General features: G+C 41.2%; 1 long non-coding RNA gene across 1 annotated transcript in view; it reads right to left on the minus strand.

The window, feature by feature from the left end:
* Nucleotides 1-2,663: 2,663 nt before the first annotated feature.
* LOC132237926 (uncharacterized) overlaps nt 2,664-22,892 on the minus strand; it is a 137,587-nt gene continuing 117,358 nt past the window's right edge. The window contains exons 3-4 of the long non-coding RNA XR_009453695.1: nt 3,246-3,303; nt 2,664-2,903 (exon numbers count right to left, since the gene is read on the minus strand). This is a non-coding gene — a long non-coding RNA (uncharacterized LOC132237926). The remainder of the gene's footprint in view (nt 2,904-3,245; nt 3,304-22,892) is intronic.

The following is a 22,892-nucleotide window of genomic DNA, read 5'->3' on the forward strand; positions in this document are numbered from 1 at the left end:
GGCAACACAGAAGGAATGTATAATTATAGCATGTATGATGTGACCAGAAAGACTAGGAAGACTGAGAAGAAAAGAGACTTAGGGACACCAACTTTTGTTGTTGTTATTGTTGTTAATCCTCACCGAGAATATTTTTCCATTGGTTTTTAGAGAGAGTGGAAGGGAGAGGGAGAGACACAGAGAAAGAAACATCAATGTAAGAGAGACACATCATTGGTTGCCTCCCACACATGCCCCGACCAGGGCCAGGGATGGAGCCTGCAACTGAAGAAAGTGCCTTTGACTAGAATCAAACTTGGGACCTTTCAGTCCTTAGACCAATGCTCTACCCACTGAGCCAAACCAGTTAGGGCAGGACACCAACTTTTAAGGGAGCAGAGACTTATCTTTGTCCACTATGTATAGTCACTAAGGAAGAGTCAACAGGTCACATACTGAGCCACAGTCACGTGACCTAAGTGCATAATTCTGCCCACAAGGACTTTCGCTCCTAGCCTAACAATGGTCTCTCAGGAACGGATGTCTGTGAAAGGGCCTGAGTCATGCCTGAGGACTCCTGTATGTGTCATGTGGAATTTTAAATTTCCTGAAGTTCTGAAGTACCACACTAATAATTTTCACTGCGATTGGAGCTTTTCAAAGAGGAGAAGTTCCACTCAGAGAAGTTACTTGGTTTGTCCCCGTGAGAGTGGCAGAGCCCCACATCATTCTCCTTCCTCTGATTTAGCTTTACGGCTCTGTACTTGTCCTTATAAGTTACTATTTACTGCCCCTATGTGATTATGTTAGTTTATTACTTTCTGAACCTGTGGATTCTCTCCATTAGAACCCATTAGAAAAAAAAAATCCTCTAGTGGAAGACATGGAAAAATACAGCCGGAGAGAATTTTTCCGAACCACTTCTGAGACCTAGGATGCCCTTCCCTTGCCACCTTGGCCCATTGGCTGTCATTGAGTCCTGCAGAGGATGGGGAGTCTGACATGCAGGCGGTGTCTGTCCCTGCTCCTGCCTTGGTTTTTCTATTTCTGCTTCACACCATCACAGATAATGAAAGTCGACCGGCAGCTTAGGTTTCCTTTTTCTCTGCCACTGTCATTTCCATTTTCTGGGTCTCATGACTTTCTAGCATAAGTTGTTATGTTTGGGCTCCAGTTTGCCAGGCAGTGATAAATTCCAAGAAAAACCTATTCTTACTGAATTATTTTTGGAATGTTAAGCAAACATGTCTAAATTATGTGGCAGCCAATTCCACTCTAAGATCTGGTTTGGACTTCATGTTAATTCAAGTAGAGGAGAGAAATTAAGAAATAAAAATTGAAAATGCTGAGACTCCATCTTCCATTCCCTGGGAGAATTTTTTTAATTACTCCTTCATACAAGGATAGGGAAGACCACACTCTGGTACCCATTGTGGAACACACAGTGGGAAGTTCTCACTTCAGTTCTCTAGAAAAATAGGCTGAGACAGGGTGAAAGCCCAATGTAGCCTATAGGGTAAGCTATGATCCTTTTTTTCCCCCCTTTTCTTTTTAAGGATCAAATAGGACTTCTTTCAATGAGGCTCGGCCTTAATCTGACTTGTCTTGTCCCAGGGAGCTTTAAAATAAGCAGCAATTGCGAGTTTCCACACCTATGCTCTCCATCCCCAACTCCAGGGGTAGCTGATTTTAGAAGCATGTTCTCATTCCAGCAGAGCCAATACATTTCTGACGTTGGGCTGGACAACTGTCCTTTTTCCACTGCCATTTCTTCTAGCCAGAATTTCTCTTTCTCTCTCTTTTTTGAATATAACATTTTATTTCCCTACTTGCTGTCGATTTTGGAACTTGCTAAGATGGTAGGGGGAGAGCCTGGAGCCACTGATGACCCTTGTCACCACCAAAGGGGCATTTATCTGAGGCTGAAGCCAAGGACAGGAGGTAGAGTCTGGGTCAACTGCATATGAGCAAAACTTGACAGTAACTTCTTTGTGTCCGTGCTCTGAACCCCTTGCCTTCCATTTTGATATATACCTGTGGCTGGTGAGGCTTTAAACCCAGTGGGATATACATGGAGCTTTGACCAATGGAAGACAGGAGCCAGGGGTTAACTCCCCATCCATCATTCCTTTTCCTGAGACCCAGTAGTTCACAGACCTCTAGGAAGACAGTCCTGTGAGACTGATCAATTAATTACACTTATTACCGAGTAGTGTCAGATTCAGGAAGTGCCTCCTCATAATTCTTCTTCTCTGTTCCTTTCTCACACCTCTTTCTCTGCATTTCTTTTTTCCTGGGTTTGTACCACCCATGTGTGGCCTTGAAACCACTGTGGCCTGTGCTCATATTTGGTCCCACTAGGGCATGGCCACAATGCAAAGGACCCCTCAGTGTGTATCAGGGCAACTTTTAACAAAGGCACCTGTGAAAGGAGCTAAAACAATACCCATCCATAATTGGGCAGGCCGTACACTCTAGCTCTCTCTCAGCTATCTAGAAACAGGGCTGTACACTTTGGATTATGCCCCTGGAGTTCTTGGTCTTCAAGAGAGTACCAGTAGTGTTCCTGCTAGCAAGAACTCAACCAGATACTTAGTTGTAAACTAAAAGATGTGACCACATTTTCTTTAGATTTTTTCCCCCCAATTACATTTTCTTTTTTAAATAAAATTTATTGGGGTGATATTGGTTAATAAAATTATAAAAGTTTCAAGTGTACGGTCCTATGATACTACATTTTTAAGGTAATGCAGGGGTTTCTCCTGGTCATTCTAGGACTTGCAAAGCCATCTTGGAGAACTGCATTCTGCTGACCACAGCCTTTCTAGGGCACCAGGTGTATTCATGGCTGGTTGGAAAGTATGACACATGCAGAGAAAAACAAAACAGGAGATGGGCAGAGGAGAGGAGATGAATAATTGCACCTGTCAGAAAATGAAGAGAACAAGTAAGAATCCATGCATGGAAGTTCTGAGTTCTGTGGAGAAAAACATGAGGGCAAACATGAGGAATTATTTGTCCTCGGTCTCCCCCAGAGGAGGTGGAGTTGATCATTTGAGTCTGGTGGCCTGTATTGCCTTCCAGCCAACATTATTAAAAGCACCTGCTCACACTTGGTGGTTAGCAAAGACATTTCACAATCCCTGATCTGCTGCCCATTCTGTAGATACAGGCAGCTCTAATTTTGCAAAATGCTATTTTTAAAACAAATAAATAATTCCACATTGCCCCCACTGCAGCCCAGAGGAAGGAGCTTGTTGCCTCACCAAGTCTTTGGCACCAAAGGGCTTTGCTGCGGATGTTTCTCTCTGCTGTCATACCATCCTGAAAAAGATTAATTGTTTCAGTTGAAGTGAGTCACTCAGAAGGGATGGGAAGAGTGGAGAGAAGAGGGCAGTTTGCTCCACCCCCCTCCCGCAACTTCAATGTTTGTTCTGAAAAATCCAGAAGAATGCAGGAGTGAAGCAAAGAAATTTAAATTGTGGAACATGTAATAAAGGACATCAGAGCAAAAGCTATTATGAGCTCCATGTTTATCTTCAGCTCAGTGACTTTCAGAAAAGCATGCACTTGGCTAGTAAGCTTGGAGGATGTGACTGCTCTCTGCCAGTTGGAGTCTTGACCTGAACTCTAAAACACCCAGCTGACCTCATTCAGCCCCATTTACCCTAAATAACAAGGCTCAGACACCTACCCCTCAACACACACACACCCTATATACACACACTCCAGATGTATATATTGAAACTGCAAAAGCCCATTTTGGGTGGAAAAGTAATATATGACCAAGAAGGAAACTGAATAAGAAAAAGAAAATATATAACCAGTAAACTCAAGACTGCACCAAAAAGGAAGTAAGTATTATTTATAGAACATGTTTGACTTACCTGATATTAGTGAAAAGGTTTGTTCTCAGCCACTTCTCCAAGGCTCAGACTCATGCTAGTATATCCATCCTCAATGTGTCTCCCTGGTTCTGAGACACCCTCAACTCCTCTCAGGCTGTTATGTTGGTAATGTGGGCCTAGCAGCTCAGCTATCTGGGGAGTATTTATGGAATACTTATAGAGACCTCATCCAAAACCCATGATCACCAACCTAATTCCAAATTGAAAACATCTATCATCCATGCTTTTTTCTCCATCCCATTATCTTAGCAAAAAGAAGAAAGGTTTGGCAAGGAAGGAAATGCATTCAATGGGAATCAAGTTGTCCTGATCCACTGGGAAGAGAATCAGGCAAGGTATCAGAAGACTGAAGCACACAGCATCCACCCAGAACATAGCATATTTAATTTCCCCATTGGCAAATAAGAAATAAACTTGGGTATCAATTCCAGCCCATCCACTAACCAGTTGTGTGACTTTCGATAAACTACTTCTATTTTCTGGACCTTGGAGATTGCCTAGTCCAACAGAAGAAGCTATCCTATCTTTTAGTTCAAGTATTTATCTCACTGTCCCAGAAGCCTGGAGTCTGTACATCTGTGGAGGGCAGTGTTGATGTTACCTTTCCCTGAAAAGTCCATTTGGAACCATCCTTTCCTCCATCTACATCTTGGACTAAATAAATCTTGATCATTCAGCTTTTATCTCCAGCCTGAATCCATCCAACAGCTAAACTAAAGCCTTCTCTGGGTTTCAGTGGCTCTAATCTAGGGGACGGCATATCTGGTTTTGCCAACTCCAGGTTGTTGGCAGATGAATATGCAGCAACTCATTACCTAAACATTAGCTCATCTGAACCCCAATATGCATCAGCCCCATATGTATATGCCACACAGTGGTTGATGGCAATTCAAATTCATTGCCTCTTTGGGAAAGGGGGTGGTGGTGTAAGGTACTGCACCCTTAAGTTATAGGGAAGATATTTTTTGTGCTCAAACAATATACAAAGGAATAATTCAGTATTTGATACATCTGTAATAATTATTCCTCTTACACAATCCAAGTTTGTTCAATCTCAATCTCTCTCTCTCTCTCTCTCTCTCTCTCTCTCTCTCTCTCTCTCTCTCTCTCTCTTATTCTTGCTCTGTCTTTTACTCAAACTCAAAGAATTAGAAAGACTCCCAGTCATGTAAACATAAATCAATGCAATATTAGCCAGAGCTAGATAAATGGGCAAAATGCAGGTAATACTGGTCACTCAGAAAGTTGAGCCTAAATTGCTTCCAGTCCCTATTGTCTCATGATGCTTCTACTGCTGATTCCTTCTACACCTTCTTCCCTAGGTCCCAAATCTGCTTAAGAACTAGAGAGTATCAAAGAAATCTCAAGATCCATTCCAGCCCCACTCTAATCCTTTTAGGGATGAGAAAGCTGAGACTCAAAGAGGTTAATGTGGCCAAAATCACAATGCCAGCATGACTCAGTCATGCCTTTGTCTCTTCCACTTCCCACAGGATTCACTCAGTTTCCTCAAGTTCCACTAGACCTTGGGCTTCTATTTTCAGCTAGATGCTAGAACTATTTTGAAAACAACTATTTGCTAGTCACTAACCCGGGCTTCCAGGAAATGGAAAATCAGGAGGTGGTTAAGTGAGCAGGATGACCAAGGGATCTAGAAAGGAATGAAGGGTCCAGGAAGGAGATCACTGTGATCCAACTGTCCCCTTACAAGGCCAAGGCATGCTGGGTATTTGGCTTTCTTTTGCTGTTCTTTTTGACCTTTCTCCCTCATTTATGTCCCCACTTAGTTTTGCATGGGAAAGAGAAGGTCAAAGACTGGGAAGTCAGGAAAGATATTTTATTGGCTAGAAGTTGGCAAGGCCTCATCATACTGTTTCATCAGTATGCTTGACCCATTGGTTGGAGATGGGTCTTCACCTTCTGGCTCCTCTTGGGCCCTATAAATTCATGCTTTTAATTTTTACAGAGCAGTTTATGGGCTTCAAAGAAGGGAGTCTGGGGGATCTGTTGTCAGGGGCTGCACTGAGCTATGCACCATCTTCTTGTTGTTTTTCTTTTTCCCTCTGTGCATCTTATAAATGAGCATTTAGACCCTCTGGGGGAGATGGGAAAGTGCTCTTTGGGACCAAAACATGAAAGAGCAGATGGCTCATGAAGAAGCCTTCAGGAAAATCTGAGACTGTGGTCTGTCTCTAATCAGCATGCTTATTTGGGCGGCAGAATAACATTTAGCAGATCATCTTCACAATCCATTTTGAACTGTCCAACCTATGAGGAGAAGGGAAATGTGTAACCTAATGAATTAAGCCATAACTGTTCAATGTGTTTAATAATGCACATTTTGAAAGGAGTACTTTGGGAGGACTGTGGTAGGATCTAAGGAATTGAAAGGTATAGAATTATCTGACTCTTTATAGTTACTCCCAGAGTAGCATAATCTGCAAGCAGCAACCCCACAGTAGTCAGAGAGTTACTTACTGATGATAACTGATAGAGATCAACAAACACATGAATAACAGAGAATTGAATCTGAACTAAAAAGAAACTTATGTGTAGGCCAATTCAGTAAGGGGCAAGATAAGTTGCTAGAATTTTATTTTGTCAATAGAGTAAAGTTGGGGAAAAAGACTAGTTTTTCTAACTGTTCTCACCTTTCTAAGGCTTGAGAACCCAACCATAAGGATAAGTTAGAACAAATAGGTCATCATCACCATCATCACCACCTGCCTCTTAGTGAACATTTACTAACACCTTTTTGGATGCCAGTCATCTTAAAAGTGCTTTTCAGTATGTTATAATTTCTCCCAACATAGGATGTGATTATCTGCCTGTTATAGGTCAGAAGAATGGGAGGGATATCTCCCTCATATCTTGCAAAAACGTGGCAAAGAGAAGAAACCTCAACCTCCTCCAAGGTCTAACCTCAGTGTCTATGACTTAGAAAACAGAGTATTTCAGCTCTTATTCAAACTTCCCAATTTTTCCTTCCTCCCAAAGAATTAATCAGTCAATGCTGATATATGGAAGCTCCATCGAGAGAGAGGGGAGAGAAAAGTAGCTTCTTAAAAGAAATTAGATCCCTGGATCCATATTTAATTTGGGAAGCTCTCAACTACGATGGTCTAGACCAGGGGTGGGCAAACCCTGGCATGAGTGCCAAACATGGCATGCCAGTAACTTGCTGGCACATGAAACCCTCTCTTATAATTTTCCATTTACAATTTTTTTTATTAATATCGACATTTTTATTTTTCAGATAAATTCAGTGTAGATCCATCTTAGATAAATAAATAATTTTACATAACAAGTTATCTTAAAGACCATAGACATGGCTGACTTTGAAATGCAGTTGATTGAATTTCAGAGTAGCTCAATTTGGAAGCAGAAATTTATTGACCTTAGAGTTGACTTGGAAAACATTGAAAAAAAAGCAATTAGAGACAGGAGTACCAGAGAGAAGTGTCAAAAATGAACTATTGAGGACTTGGAATGCCATTCCAGAAAATTTTTTCTGTTTTAAAAACTTTGCAACAGCATTACTCTCCATGTTTTCATCCACATACCCTTGTGAATCTTTGTTCTCAGTGATGAATTTTGTTAAGTCTCATAATAGGAGTAGCCTGACGGATGAAAGTAGTAGCTCATGCATATCTCTGAAGGTCACGAAAAATAAACCTGATGTAAAATCTCTGTCATCAGTGATGCAGCAGCAAAAGTCCCACTGATAATATCAAACGAAGTCATAAAGTTTTCTGTCAGACTATCAGTGTACATGTATACATTAAAAAATAAATGTAGGGAGAAACCAAGATGGCGGCATAGGTAAACACCAGAGTTTGCTGCCTCGAACAACCACTTCAAAAATACAACTAAAAGACGGAACAGACATCATCCAGAACCACAGGAAGGCTGACTGAGTGGAAATTCTACAACTATAAGGAAAGAGAAAAGCATACCGAGACTTAGAGGAGGCGCAGTGCGGAAGTAAATACTAAGGTACAGAGGTGCACACGGAGTGTTTTCAATCGGGAGGGAGTCTCAGGCTCTGAGCTCCAGTTCCAGGTGAGTCTCTGGGGACCCAGATTCATACGGGAGAAGCGGGACTGTCTGGCATAGGTCGGAACTTGAGGGCAGCTTTCTCTTGGAGGTACTTGCAGCAATTGCCGGGACACTGAGAAGTGGAGCCTCTGAGAGCAGCCATAACTGCTAGCCTCGCCCTGTTAATCCCGTGGGACCCGCCCCACCCAAGCCATGCAGGGAGGCTTTTGCTGGATAGCCTAAGGCAGAGGCTAGATTAGCACCTCCCTAGAGATCCAGGAGCCAGTGTACCCAGAGGTCAGAGTGGGACGATCCAGTTTGCAGCTCCGTGGAACCATAAAGGACACACTCAGGGGGCAGACTCAGTGAGCACCAAAGCCCCACTGAAGCAAGTCTTGCCCCGGAGGGGTGTCTCCAGCACAGAAGTTCTCTCACTGCAGACACAGCTGATTCTCACAGCCAATTGGCCTGGAGGTCAATTCCTCCCAGTGATACCTACAACAATCAAGGCTTAAGTACAACAAGACTGTGCACAAAGACTACAAGGGGGTGCACCAAGAGTGTCCTCCTCAGGTAATTGGGGAGGCTGAACCACTGGGCCCTAGAGGACACTTAGCACAGAAATCCACTTTATCAACACAGGGAAGCATAAAAAATGTGGAGACAAAGAAAAAGACAGAAATTGAGGAAAGCAAACTACTGGATATAGAGTTCAAAAACCACACTTTTTAAGGTTTTTCAAGAATTTTCTAGAAACTGCTGATGAACTTAATGAGACCTACAAGAAATCTAATGAGACCCTCAAGGTTGTGATAACGGACCAACTAGAAATTAAGCATACACTGATTGAAATAAAGAATATTATACAGAATCCCAACAGCAGACTAGAGGATCGCAAGAATCAAGTCAATGATTTGAAATGCAAAGAAGCAAAAAACACCCAACCGGAAAAGCAAAAGGAAAAAAGAATACAAAAATATGAAGATAGTGCAAGGAGCCTCTGGGACAACTTCAAGCATACCAACATCCAAATTATAGCGGTGCCAGAAGAAGAGAGAGAGCAAGATATTGAAAACCTATTTGAAGAAATAATGACAGAAAACTTCCCCTACCTGGTGAAAGAAATAGACTTACAAGTCCAGGAAGCGCAGAAAACCCCAAGCAAAAGGAATCCAAAGAGGACCACACCAAGACACATCATAATTAAAATGCCAAGAGCAAACGACAAAGAGAGAATCTTAAAAGCAGCAAGAGAAAGAAACTCAGTTACCTACAAGGGAGTACCCATACAACTGTCAGTTGATTTCTCAACAGAAACTTTGCAGGCCAGAAGGGAGTGGCAAGAAATATTCAAAGTGATGAATGCCAAGAACCTACAACCAAGATTATCAAGCAAAACTATCATTCAGAATTGAAGGTCAGATAAAGAGCTTCACAGATGAGGAAAAGCTAAAGGAGTTCATCACCACCAAACCAGTATTATATGAAATGCTGAAAGGTACCCTTTAAGAAGAGAAAGAAGAAGAAAAAGGTAAAGATACAAATTATGAACAACAAATACACATCTATCAACAAGTGAATCTGAAAATCAAAGGAATACATAATCTGATGAACAGAATGAACTGGTGATTATAATAGAATCAGGGGCATAGAAAGGGAGTGGACTGACTATTCTCAGGGGAGAAAGGGGTGTGGGGGGATGGGGGAAGAGACTGGACAAAAATCGTGCACCTATGGATGAGGACAATGGGTGGGGAGTCTGGGAGGAGGGTGGGGTGGGAACTGGGTAGAGGGGAGTTATGGGGGGGAAAAAGAGGAACAACTGTAATAATCTGAACAATAAAGATTTAATTAATCAAAAAATGTATTTTTCATCATCATATACTGTGTTTTTGTCACTCGAATGAATTTTATTATTTCTTCAAGGTTCTTCACATATGTACAGCTTAAGAGATATCAAGTAGGTGTAACATGTTCTCAAAAAATTAGGGTTGGCACGCAGAAGAATTTTGAGTCAGAGATTTTGCTGGTTTTGGCACGCACTAACAAAAAGGTTGCCCACCCCTGGTCCAGACCCCTCACCCTGCTCCTTCGTTGCAAAGTCTCTGTCTGGCTTGGGAAGATTTCCATGAAAAGCTCCAGCCTGTTCATGGAATCCTCCACCTCTCCCCACCTACACAGGGCCCTGACCCTTAAGGAAGGTATTCTGTGTGACCTGGAGACAACTTGAGCTCTCTGCAGAGTTATAATGAGAGGAAAGGTGGCTTTGGGTCAACATCAGCCAAGAACTGCCAACACCAGATGTCAACTTAGCCTAATGGGCACAGGAGGTGTGGTGCAGAATCTCTTCTCTTTACCGTATCTTGATTTCTGTTCCAAAGGTCGCTTGAGTTTTCCTCAAGAGGTTACATTTTATTGAGGAAAGTGAGGAGGAAAGAAAAAAAATTACCATAAAAGCAAATTGGAAAAATTCTACTAGGGAAACATACAATATGATTAAACCAATTTAGAGTTTTCTGGGAAGAAGTGTGTGGGATGGGGTGGATGGTGATGCTAATAAACAGAATACTTGGAATCTCCAAAGGAGCAGAAAACCAGACTCCTTTCAATGGCAGGGGAGATACATTTAGAGAAATAACACCCTGGATTGTCACAGCCAGGCAGAGTGCCAGAGCCCTTGTGCTTTCAAATCAATTCACAAATCCTTTGGATTATCAAGAATTTTATTTGCTTTTAGAATAGGCCAGCCTTATACACCATAAACATTTCATTCAGGCATTAAGTTCTGGGCTCTGTCTCTCATTTACTGAGCATGACTTTTGCTGAAAGCTTACCTTCCAACTGCGTTGGCTAAGTCTCTTAAAGCTACATTCTCTAGTTGCTTAGAAATGAAAATGTGTTTTCATAGATAATTTACCCTTCAATTCTTCCTCAGGTTTAAATACAGATGCCCTGATGTTGTGGGCAGAATAATGACTCCCCAAAGATAGCCACATACTAATCCCTGAAACCTGTAAATATGTTACCTTATATATCAAAAAGGGACCTTGCTGATGTGATTCAAGGGCCTTGAGATAGGAAGATGATCCTACTTTATCCAGTTGGGCCCAATATAATTACAAGTTTCCCTAAATGATGGAAGAGAAAGATAGAAGAGAGAGATAAGGAGATGTGACTGTGCCAACAGACATCAAGCATCACTTCAGTATAACCTCCCTTTGGTACTGTGCATGTTTCCTTCATAGTAATCCTCACCATCACAACTGAAGATGAGTTTTTGACTAATGTCAGTGTCCTTTACTAACATACATGAAGGCAGGGACTATGCCAGATTTTGCTTCCTTCTGAAGTCCCAGCCCACAGCAGGCACTCAATAAATATTTGTTGAATAAATGAGCAAAAGGGTGAACAGGATCTGTACCTCCTACGGTTCAGAGTATTCCTTAGTGTGGGAGGAAACACAGCAGTCTGTGAGGTATCCCACTGCCTTACTCTTTGCTTTTTGTTTCCTTATCTTGCTGGGGACCAGAATATTTATCTTTACATATGGTCTTAATACATTTCTGCTGAGAGAACAGCTGTATCTGTGACTCCAATCTATGGGTCAAGGAGTTGGGAGAAATGGAACATTTCCTCTTCCTTTGTGTTGATTTGTATTCAGACTATTCTGACTTGAACTCTTGACCCCATTGCCTCACCAGTTGTACCATGATCTCCTGTTGCCTTCTTTTCCTCTGAATGTAAAAGACCATCTACTTATTCCTAGACCAAGACCCCAAACCCAGTTTTGCAATACCCCAGAGGAATCCCATTTTCAAATAATCCGAACAAACTTTATTGAAATTCACCCCAACCTCAATGCAATCTTGCATATATTTTTAAAGGAAGTTGTGGGTGAGAATATAAAAAAAATAAACAGCAGTTATAATTACTGAAAAGGGAGAGATACTCAACTCAGACAGCTATTGCACACCAATTCTCAGTGTAAAACTCTGAAATAATTTCTTTTTCATTACTTTTCTACTTGTCAACAATTGGTTGCTTACGTCCATAAGGCACAGTTACAACATTTTCTGGCTGTGTCTCATGCTCTCTAACACACACTAGTCCTGGGTATGTACTTTTTGAAAGAATAAGTGAATGTGTGGCTTCTTTCTAATCAGCATATGTTTAAATGATTTGTCCAACATTATCTAGTTGATTAGTGAAGAGCCTTGGGTTTGCAATCTGACCACCTGGTTCCAAGTTCAGTGCCCTTTCTTCTCTGCAGTCTAGGAGAGGACTCCTGAAGAAGAATGAGGGACACTGGGGACACAAGGTTAAACTCTGCTTTGTACTTGAAGGGTCCCATGTGAATGGTGGGCACATGAGGGGGGGAGGGGGCATTTACATCTTTTCAGGCAAAGAAAAATAAGCACAAAAGCTAGAGAGCATTCAGTTTACTCAGTCAAGCAGCAGAAAGAATGTATATAGTCAATAGACACAAATAAAGAAATAGTGATGCTTGGAATCTTCTCCCCACCCACCCATAGCCCCACAAACCAACCAAGTTGGGCACATTGCTGACATGGTACTCAGTCCAACCGAAAGGATTTTACAGCCCTCAGGATGTTTAAAGAAGCAGAAGACCTCAGGGTATGTATTTCTGGTCCATTAAAGAAAGTTTATTTTAAAATATTCAACTTTTTTTTTTAATTAAAGGCGAACAGGCAGGATATAAGCTCTATAAACTTTCCAAGGAGAGGACATTGTTGGCATTCCCAATGGAGAAATGATTGCCTCAGATGAGAAGCAATTTTTGCCTATTTCACTTTACAAGTGGCCAGGAATAGAATGTTTTTCTTATAAGATCATAATGCAGATGGATGAGCTTTTGAAAATTAAAACTGTAGCTGAAATATTCATGGTGCCTCATTATTATATCAGTTGGAGGAGGTTTATGATTAATTCTCAGGTCAGGTTTTCCCAAAGCATACCCTGTATTATAGGCAGGGCTCATAATTTTATATCCCAAATTATACTGCATGAGATGTCATCTGGGGCCTCCCTGATGATATAAGCCTTTAGAGATAAGCCTTTCTGTTAGATCTGCAAGGTCTGGGGTAAGAGTATCACCAGCGGAAGCTCCTGATCCAACCCCTTCCCACCCTAGGCTCCATCCAGTACCAGGATGGGCTCACATGTGTCAATATAGACATCCTGGGTCCAACACCAACTTCTATCCACATTCCTACAAACAAATCTCTTTGGCCACTCCTTTGATCCAGAAGTGTACACACTGGTTGGGTGATCCACTCTCCAGATGGCCCGAGTAGGCAAGAGCCTCTGCAGGCCTAGGAAGCCAGTTTGGGACCATTTGGACAGGGGATTCCAGGGTCCCATGAATACCATACAGATGTGCATGTCCCCAAGCCCACAAGCTCCTCACTCCAAAGGGAAGAACACAGCTGGAGGAGATCCAGAAAGGGGCCCTCTGAAGTGCAGAGCCCAAAAGAGGGTCCCTGGTTGCCTCAGTCTAGAGTTGTGCTAATCAGACTTAAATAAACTTGATTCAAACTTCCCCAAAGCCCAAATCTCCATGTTCTGGCTAATTTTCAGCTGAGTACTACTCTTGTTTTGCTCCACCACAACACAAACTTGAAATGCCACCACTTAACAGATTTTTAGGAAAATACTAGTATATTCTCATATCAAACATTTTATTTTTAGTCAACGCTACTGAATATTTGGGTGTTGAATAGACCTCATTTTTATCTTTGCTTCTTTCTCCCTTCAAGGAGCAAAATAAATTATATTTCTATTTTATTAGAAAGTTAACTGTGTGTGTGTGTGTGTGTGTGTGTGTGTGTGTGTGTGTGTGTGTAAAATAGCAATACACAAACACACACATAACTGAAGTTCAATAGAAGAGAAACAGACATATGGAATTCATCTAGAGCACATTAATGGTAGAACAATTGACAGCAGGTCTACAGGGTACAGAAGGTCCCCTGGGCTGCCTATTCCTCTGTCCTAAGTCCTGGTTGTTGAGTTTCCCCTGGACTCCATGAGATCTGTTTCTGATGGTTATCTACATCATCACCTAATCACTCTTTTTTTGAGCTAACTAGAATTTCTATTCCTTCCAGAAAATATTGCAGTTAGTTTTTTTTACTGTTTTTCAAATGAGGAAACTGAGATTTAGAGGAATTGTGGCTTGCCCAAAGCAAGAATTTACTAAGTGTCGGGCCTCAAATAAAACTTTGCACAAATGACTACATTTTTTGTGCTCTTTTCAATTTATTCATATAAAGCCACAAGTTCATAAGGTACTGTGATTGATTGCATTATAATTTAGCAAATATCCACTGCCTCTTCTACCCAAACCATGGGAGAAGTGTATCTCCCTGCTCCTACCTTTCATCCCCAAAAGTTCATGCCTCTGTTAGCTGCTACTCCAAGGAGTTGGAGAAACACATGGAGTAGACAAACACAATATGCAGTTGGCACCAAGCCCAGCTAAGCTCAGTTTAGATTAGCCGAACCCCAGACAACGTGTAGGCACATGAATAAGAAATAAATGCTTACTTTTGTAGTCCACTGAGCCTTGGGGTGGCTTGTCACACAGAATTTTTATGTATGTACTAGTAGCTCCTGTTACAGCTATATAACCTGCCTTTTACTATACCTCAAGCACCAGTTTTACCAAATAATTCTCCACTAAATAACATGAGTCACCAAGAAGTTTCCTCACTGCATAATACTTAACCTGAAAGCCAATGTCACACATTGTAGGTTTTTCATTGCACTTCTGGTACCATTATTTTTATTAGTCAGTTTTAGTCATTTATGCTGCAGCAATAAACTACCCAAATAATCTCGTTGACTTACAAAAACAAAGTTTTATTTCTCACTGGCCTTCACTCTGGTTGTAATTCTTTTCCATGAATCTTCTTCATTCTGAGATCCAGGTTGAAGGATAAATCCATCCCTCAAACATACAATTCTTACAAAAGAAGGGAAAGGACAACAGCACCTGGTGATTCCTTTTCAGTCATTTGCTTAAACATAGCCTACAACAGTTCTGTTCACATTCCACTGGGTAAATGCAAGTGACATGGCCAAAGTTCACCTCTAGGTGGTCATGTGTAATTCTCTCAAATAGGTCAAGAATAACCAATCAGGACCATGGGACCCACAATATCCACCAAATAACAACCTCTTCATCATTTTTAAGGAACAGCTTAAAATCTCCTTAGATGTGGGGACATCTCTCTGCCCTTTCTACCCTACATCTTATATTAAAACATTGAGATGTGTGAATACTATTTTGAGGACAATGTACTATCTCCTCCTTTCTATTTAATGAGCCCTTTGAGGGCAGAGATTATCCCTTGTTTTATTCTATTTTCTCAATGATTAGTATAGTCCTTGGAACTTCATATATTATTCCATTAATGCATACTTTTTAAAACTTGCAAAATAATGCATAGAAGCAATCATAAGAACACAAGGAATTTAGAGGGAGGTACAGAGGAAGACCAGAAACTGAGTTTTGTACATTTTAAGTTGCTATCTATATCTACATATAAATATGTAAGGAGAAATATAGTGTAGGCAATTTATAAGCCTAAAGTTTTGTCCTGGGTGGAGACATAAATTTGGCAGTCATCAGCACATAGATGATGTTTAAAGCCTGAGATTGGTAATATCACCTGGGGAGAGAATAGAGAAAAAATATGTTCATGATGTGTTTTCCACTTCTTAACTCAGTTCCTAACCTGCCTGGAGACAAAAACTCAGTTCTTTCCTTGGACAAGCCCATTGACATCTCTTGAATGGGTCTCCTGGAAGGTACACCTTTAGTAAACATAGGCTTCTCATTGCAATAGGAGTATATATTCATCTGATTTCATCCTCTTTGTACCCGTAGGTTTTTCTCAGCATTGGGCTGGGCTGTGTTTTGAGGAAGTCCTTCAAAAAACATTCCCTCTCAGCCCAGGAATCCTGATGCATGTGACTATCACTCCTGCCCCTCCTCCTCCCTCATTTATCATGTTGGTAGAACATCAAATTTGAATTGAATGGGTAGTAAGGACCAGGCAGGATGATAGGTGCTTTGCATATTTCACCCCATCTTCATAACAACCAGAGAGGTTGGCATGGCCCAATGCACCTGTGTAACATCTGAAGAGAGGCTAGGTAATGTGCTATAAGTCACAGCTAGTAAGAAGCAGGACTTTTTGTTTGTTTGTTTGCATGTTTTTATTGATTTGTGGGTTTTTTGTTTGTTTGTTTTCTTTGTGGGTTTTTTTTTTTAGAGAGAGAGCGAAGAGGGGCAGGGGATAGAGAGATAGAAACATCAATGAGAGAAGAATATCATTGATTGGCTGCTTCCTGCACACCTCCCACTGGGAGATCGAGCCCACAACTCAGACATGTGCCCTGATCGGGAATAGAACTGCTGACCTCCTGATTCCTGGGTCTACACTCTACAGAAGAGCCATACCAGCTGAGCAAGAAGCAGGACTTTTGAATGGCATTTGTCAGTGAAGATCCCATGCTCTGCGCAAGCCAGAGCTGCCTCAAACACAAGGAGCCCCTGGGGGCTGAGTCTTCTGGAAGGAGATATTCATACTTTGCAGATAAAGAAACACAAACATGATCTCATAATAGTAGATAGGAGATTAGACAAATGATAGATAGATAGATAGATAGATAGATAGATAGATAGATAGATAGATAAGGATTTTTTTTTAGAAACTCAGTATATAGCCTCCTACCTTCTCAAATAGGAGATGATGAACAACATAACTTAATCATTCCTTCATACATTTATTTTATGCCTACTCTATGCCCAGTATTATGTCAAGAGCAGTGTTTTAAATGTACTCCAATTTAATTTTTATCCTCCAAAACTCTTCAGAGTTTGTTATCTAGTTCTAGAGGGATAAGAAAGTTCCATTATTCACATATATACACTTGCATGTGTGAAACAAGAAAAGATCATATTAAGAGGAATAAGGTAATTCCTTTTAAATGTTGAAGGCTTTCTAATAGGCAAGTCATGTTGCTATATGTTATTTCATTTGATCCTCACGATAGTCATCACTATTTCACTAGTGAAGAAACTGAGGCTTTAAAATTTCCATACTATGTCAAAGATTACACAATAAGTACCTGTACATACAAAAGCTAGGAAACAGACCCAGGATCTAATCCAATATTCTCTCTAGTAGTGTGATGCTGACTCAGCACAAGAACAACCATCCTCCCTATTCTTTAAGACCTCTGAGGAAGGAGATGACACTTCCTCTCTCGATCACTGAAACTCCCAGCTCCTAAGCAGAAATTGGGTCCTAGCATTCATTTTTGCTAAGCTGAGCTGTTGGGTTTGGCTGGGTGATACTTCAGGGAGGGGGCATCAGGCTAGGGAATGTGTCTGCTTTGCAGCTCTTGCCAGCCCTGGAGAGCTAGCATTTTCCAAAGGAATGCTGGGTTCTCAGAAACACTACTGATAATGAGGTTGCTCACTTTTTAAATGCTGTAACCAGATATTCTAGGAAAACAGACCTGGTTCCAGGAGTGCAGCTGTGGTGTTTGGGTTTAAGGTTTGAGGTGGTTGTTTAAGATGAGCTTTCAGCTGGCCTGCTGACCTGCCACTGGGCTGAGACAAGCCTGCACAATCAGGCCATTGTGTAGTGGAGAAATCTCTGGGCTCCTCTGAGCCTAATCCTGGCACATACTAAAGTGGACTTTCTCCTCCTGGGAACCTGGTGAGAATGAAGTGTGAGCATGTGTGTGCATGGGGGAGTTTCAATCAGAGAAAAACAGGGCAGGGATTATATGGAATCCCCTCTAGCCTCTGTCAGACTTGGAGAACAATCAAATGCATTTGGCCTAAGGAAGAAACTTTGAGGCCAATGGGAAACAGGTTGGCACAGAGCACTTTTCTAGCCTTGGCAAAGATGCAATTTTCCAGGAGGCTGAGTTTCACTTCCCTCCCATGTGCAGGGCAGGGGGCTCAGCAGAGTAATAACTGTAAACTCTCACACCAGAGACAGGCCCCTGGCACTGCTTAGAGAGCCATAGTTCAGAGCCTAGTGAGTCACCAATAGGTCATCTGAGCCAAACTCCCTGCTTCCTAGACTACATTCTTTTCATCATACCTCTCACATCCTGTATCTATTTTTTTTTAATTGGATGAGAAAGGAAATGAATATTTATTGCATTTAATTATGTGCTGGGTGCTTCACCTAATTTATGATGGGAACAACAAAGTATAGCTAACATTTATGGAAAGCCTAGTACAGGGGTCCTCAAACTTTTTAAACAGGGGGCCAGTTCACTGTCCCTCAGACCGTTGGAGGGCCGGACTATAGTTTAAAAAAAAAACTATGAACAAATTCCTATGCACACTGCACATATCTTATTTTGAAGTAAAAAAATAAAACTTGAAAAAAAAAGGCTCTCCTAACTTCCAAAAAAAGGCCCTACTAACTGAAAAAAAAAAAAAATAGACCTCCTAACTTCAAAAAAAAAATAAATCCTAACTTGTACTTACCTCGTCCTCAGGCAGCAGCAGGCTCTGCACAGGCAAGCTCGTGACTCATCCAATCACACCTGAGACTGAGAGGAGGAGTCGAGAGACAGAGAGAAGGAGGGGAGTCTGAGAGTGCGGCGCACATTCCACGCATGCACACTGTGGGCCCAGGACGAGTCAGCTGCTAAGCAACAGGCAGTGGCGGCAAAAACATCCAGCGGGCTGCATGTGGCCCACCGGCCGTAGTTTGAGGACCCCTGGCCTAGTAGTTGCAGGCATGGGTCTAAGTGTTGGACACACATTAACATATATTTAATTCTCACATAGTTCCAAGTGGTAGACTATGGAGGTAGATGAAGAGACAGAGCCACTGAGGAGGACACTTGACTAGTAAGTAGAGGAGCTGGGATTCCACCTGGTCAACTCCAGAGGCCTCCACTTAGTCCCAAGCCAGCCTTCCAGCCTGGACACGTGGTTCTCCATTCTCAGCCTCTTTTAAAAATATATATATATTTTTTATTGATTTCAGAGAGGAAGGGAGCAGGAGAGAGAGAGAAACATTGATGGTGAGAGAGAATCATTGATCGGCTACCTCCTGCACATCTCCCACTTAGGACCGAGCCCACAACCCGGGCATGTGCCCTGACCAGAATCGAACCTGGCACTCTTCAGTCTGCAGGCCAAAGCTCTAGCCACTGAACCAAACCAGCTGGGGCCATCCTCAGCCTCTTATTGTGGTCATGTTGGAAAGGTTACTTCCTCTTCTTCCATTTAACATCCCCTCCAAGGGGAAGAATCAAAGATGGCCTTCTAGTTTAGGGCTTGTTTTAGAGTTCCTGAAGACCACCATCTCTTAGCATTACATTGTCAAGGATTTTAAAGTCCTATTGATTCTTAAAAGTTAACCAACCCTAATGAATCAATAGGTACCTGGTAATGACAACATTGGTTATTTCTCTGAAAATTAAGTTGTTGTATGCAACAGTTCTATTTGGAATGTTTTCTAATTTTAATTGTTGCTTGAAATTCTATAGGACTTAATTTTATGTCGTTTTTTCAGGACCTAGGAATGTGAACTGGTAAAACATCTATCTAGTTCTTGAGATAATAATGGGTTGGAGCCTGGGCAGTATGGCCCAGTGGTTGAGTGTCAACCTATGAACCAGGAGATCAACTCTGGATTCCCCATCAGGGCACATGCCTGGGTTGAAGGCTTGATCCCCAGTAGCGGACATGTAGGAGCATCCAATCAATGATTCTGTCTCATCATTGATATTTCTATCTCTCTCTCTCCCTCTCTCTTCCTCTCTTATATCAATAAAAATATATTTAAAAACTAATAATGGGTTGGAGTTAAAGAAGAAAGGATATTTTCAAAATGCAAACTTGAACATGGTAACTTCTAGCTTGCAATGTACCTGGGTTGTTTGTTGGGGTTTATTTTAACCTTTTAAGATTTTATTTCTAACTCACTATCTTGTCATCCCTACTGCACTCTGCAGCTTCACCCTGGAGACTCCACAGAATCTCAGTGGCACATGGCCTCCTGGGTGATTATACATGTGGTTCACTGAATATATTCCCTTGAAAGTCACACCCAATCCCCTCTACCTGGCTAACTCCTGCTAGACTTTCAAACTCCATAATCTCCATAATCCTGTCCCCACAGAGTGTCTTGGAGGTCAGGTACACTTCCTGGAGGATGCCACCATATCCTGTGCCTACTACCTGTATCACAGCATTCATTACCTCTGGCTGTTATTGCTGAATCCTCTTGGCACAGTGAATTCCTTGAAGCAAAAACTGTCTCTTTTACTCTATATCCCTGGAGTGTGACACCATTCCTGGTATAGCAGGTGGTCAAAAATACTTAATCAGTGAATGATTTACATTTATAAACCCACTGCTTCAGGGTTTTAAAAGGGCCAAGGTATATTAGATTGGACAACCTACGTCAAATATGATGTTTAGAATGATACAAAGGAAAAGCTGCATTGAACTAATTAGAATACATATCTTAAGGCTATTCGTTGCTTTTGTTTTAGTTTTTATATTAAAACATATTTTTATTGGTTTGATGCTTCAGAGCACCACAGTACAATGATAAGCACCATAAAGAATGGAACTAATGTTAAGCATTCAGAAAGCAGAAATTAAGACTGTCTCACACCAAGTTTCATGCATATGGAGTGTCCATTGGCCACAGAATGAAAACATTGAGCCAGTATAGAAAGAGATTTATCACTCTTTATATAGATATAGATAGATAGGTAGACCATTAGTTTATTTTTTATACAATAATCTAGAGGAAAGTCTGAAACTTAGTTTTAACATTAAAAACAGTGACAATAATCAGCAAATTCATGAATAGAGCCATGTTTGCATAATTCCTGACAATTACAATCACTTATTTGTTTGAATCGAGTTAACACAGTTTATTATATTTATTATCCCCCTCCAGAATGTGGATTTTGGTTTCAAAAGCGCCTGTTAACTTTTGGAGACTTCTTTTATCTACTTACTAGTAGCGCTGAGCACGAATCTGTGCACGAGTAGCTCACGGCCACACCCTCCTGTAGCTCTCCGCCCACTGTCCCGCCCTCCTGTAGCTCTCCACCACTTGTAGATTGGTCGTGATGTTACCGTGTAACAGATAATTAGCATATTCCTCTCTTATTAGATAGGATTGTTTTTGTTTCTTGATTCCCTACTGACTGTTCTCTGTTTTATCCTTTCATGTATAGAGTTCGTGCATCCACTGGGAGAAGGACCAAGCGAGGAGTGAGTCCAGGGAGGAAACGGACAGAAAGTTGTCACACCATTCTTTCTGGAAGCAGGAAATTAAAAGTAGAAAAGGATAGTGTGTGTGTGTGTGTGTGTGTGTGTGCGTGTGTGTATAAGAGTGAAGAAAATCCAAGATCAAGAAGCCCAGATCCCACCTCCTTCTGCCTATCTGGCCTTGGAAATTCTGTCTCAAGTACAGCTGGCATTCACTTCTTATATACTCAGCCTCGTGACCTTGGCTGGTACCCAAGTCTAAACTGCACTTATGATATCCAAATAGCTAATTTGGTGTTGGAAAGAATGGGGGAGGCAGGTAGGAATTGAGGAATGGGAAGGAAAAAAATACCCCAAACTGGAAAAGTTAAATTTCCTGCCAGATGGCTCCCAAATCATCCAGCAGTTTGATTCAAGGCTTTGAAGTTGTGAGCCAACCATTCCAGATCTCTAATATTTACCCTGCAGTCTCCAAAAACAAAAGCTGACTGTGTTCCTTGAAGTCAATCTCACCAGCATTTCAGGATGACAGATGGAAGAGGCTGGAAAAGAATTATTGGATGACCTGGAACTCCTCAAATCCTCAGTAAGTAAGTTTTTGTTTTGCTTTAGTCTCTCTCTCTCTCTCTCTCTCTCTCTCTCTCTCTCTCTCTCTCTCTTTCTCCTTTTTAAATTTTTTCATTTATTTTATTGTCGAGACTTTTACAGATGTTCCCCCCTAACCCCCCCCCGTTTTCTCCCCTTTTTCATCCTCCACCCATCTCCCGCCCACCTCTGGCCTTCACTTGTCTATTGTATGTGTCCATGGGCTATGAATCTATGCTTATAAGGTCTTTGATTAATTTCTTCCCACCATCCTTCCCACCTTTCCTCTGAGATCTGTCAGTCTATTTCATGCTTCCATGTCTGTAGTCCTATCTTGATCATCAGTTTATTTTGTTCCTTAGAATCCACATATAAGTAAGATCATGTGATATAAATCCAATCATAAAGAATATGTGTACCCCTATGTTCATATCAGCATTATTTACAATAGCTAAGATCTGGAAACAGCCCAAGTGCCAATTAGTAGATGAGTGGATAAAAAAGCTGTTATACATTTGTACAATGGAAAAGAAGATGGATCTCTTACCCCTTGAGACAGCATGGAGATTACTATGCTAAGTGAAATAAGCCAGTCTGTATATTCTTGTAAACTTGCTCTAATTTCTCCAATTCTGGCCTCCCCTCCAACCCAATCACTTTTTTGCACTATTTATCTGGTATGACAAAACTTACCCTTAAACAATAATAGCTAACTTAACTCTAAATTTATTTAGCTAGTATTAAAACTGTGCTACATATACCCATGGACTAAGTAAATAATAATAATAATAATAATAATAATAATAATAATATCAATTTTGTGTTGATGCAGAATATCTATCTAGCTCTGGACTTATCCTTGGAGAGGGAAAGAGGGTGGTGAGTATACAAAATTCTAAAACTAAAACATACTTAAGAGAAAAAGACTATCCCAACCCAGCTTTGATGGATGCTTATCACTTGCCTTTCTTCTTTGCTTACTTTTGTCCTTTCAAATTCTACTTTTAAGATACTCTGTCACCTAATGAATATATACTGAGAACCTAGCATGTACCAGGCACTGTTCCAGGTTTGAATTAAAC

The sequence above is a fragment of the Myotis daubentonii genome, chromosome 7 (genome assembly GCF_963259705.1).
Source record: "Myotis daubentonii chromosome 7, mMyoDau2.1, whole genome shotgun sequence".
NCBI lineage: Eukaryota > Metazoa > Chordata > Mammalia > Chiroptera > Vespertilionidae > Myotis > Myotis daubentonii.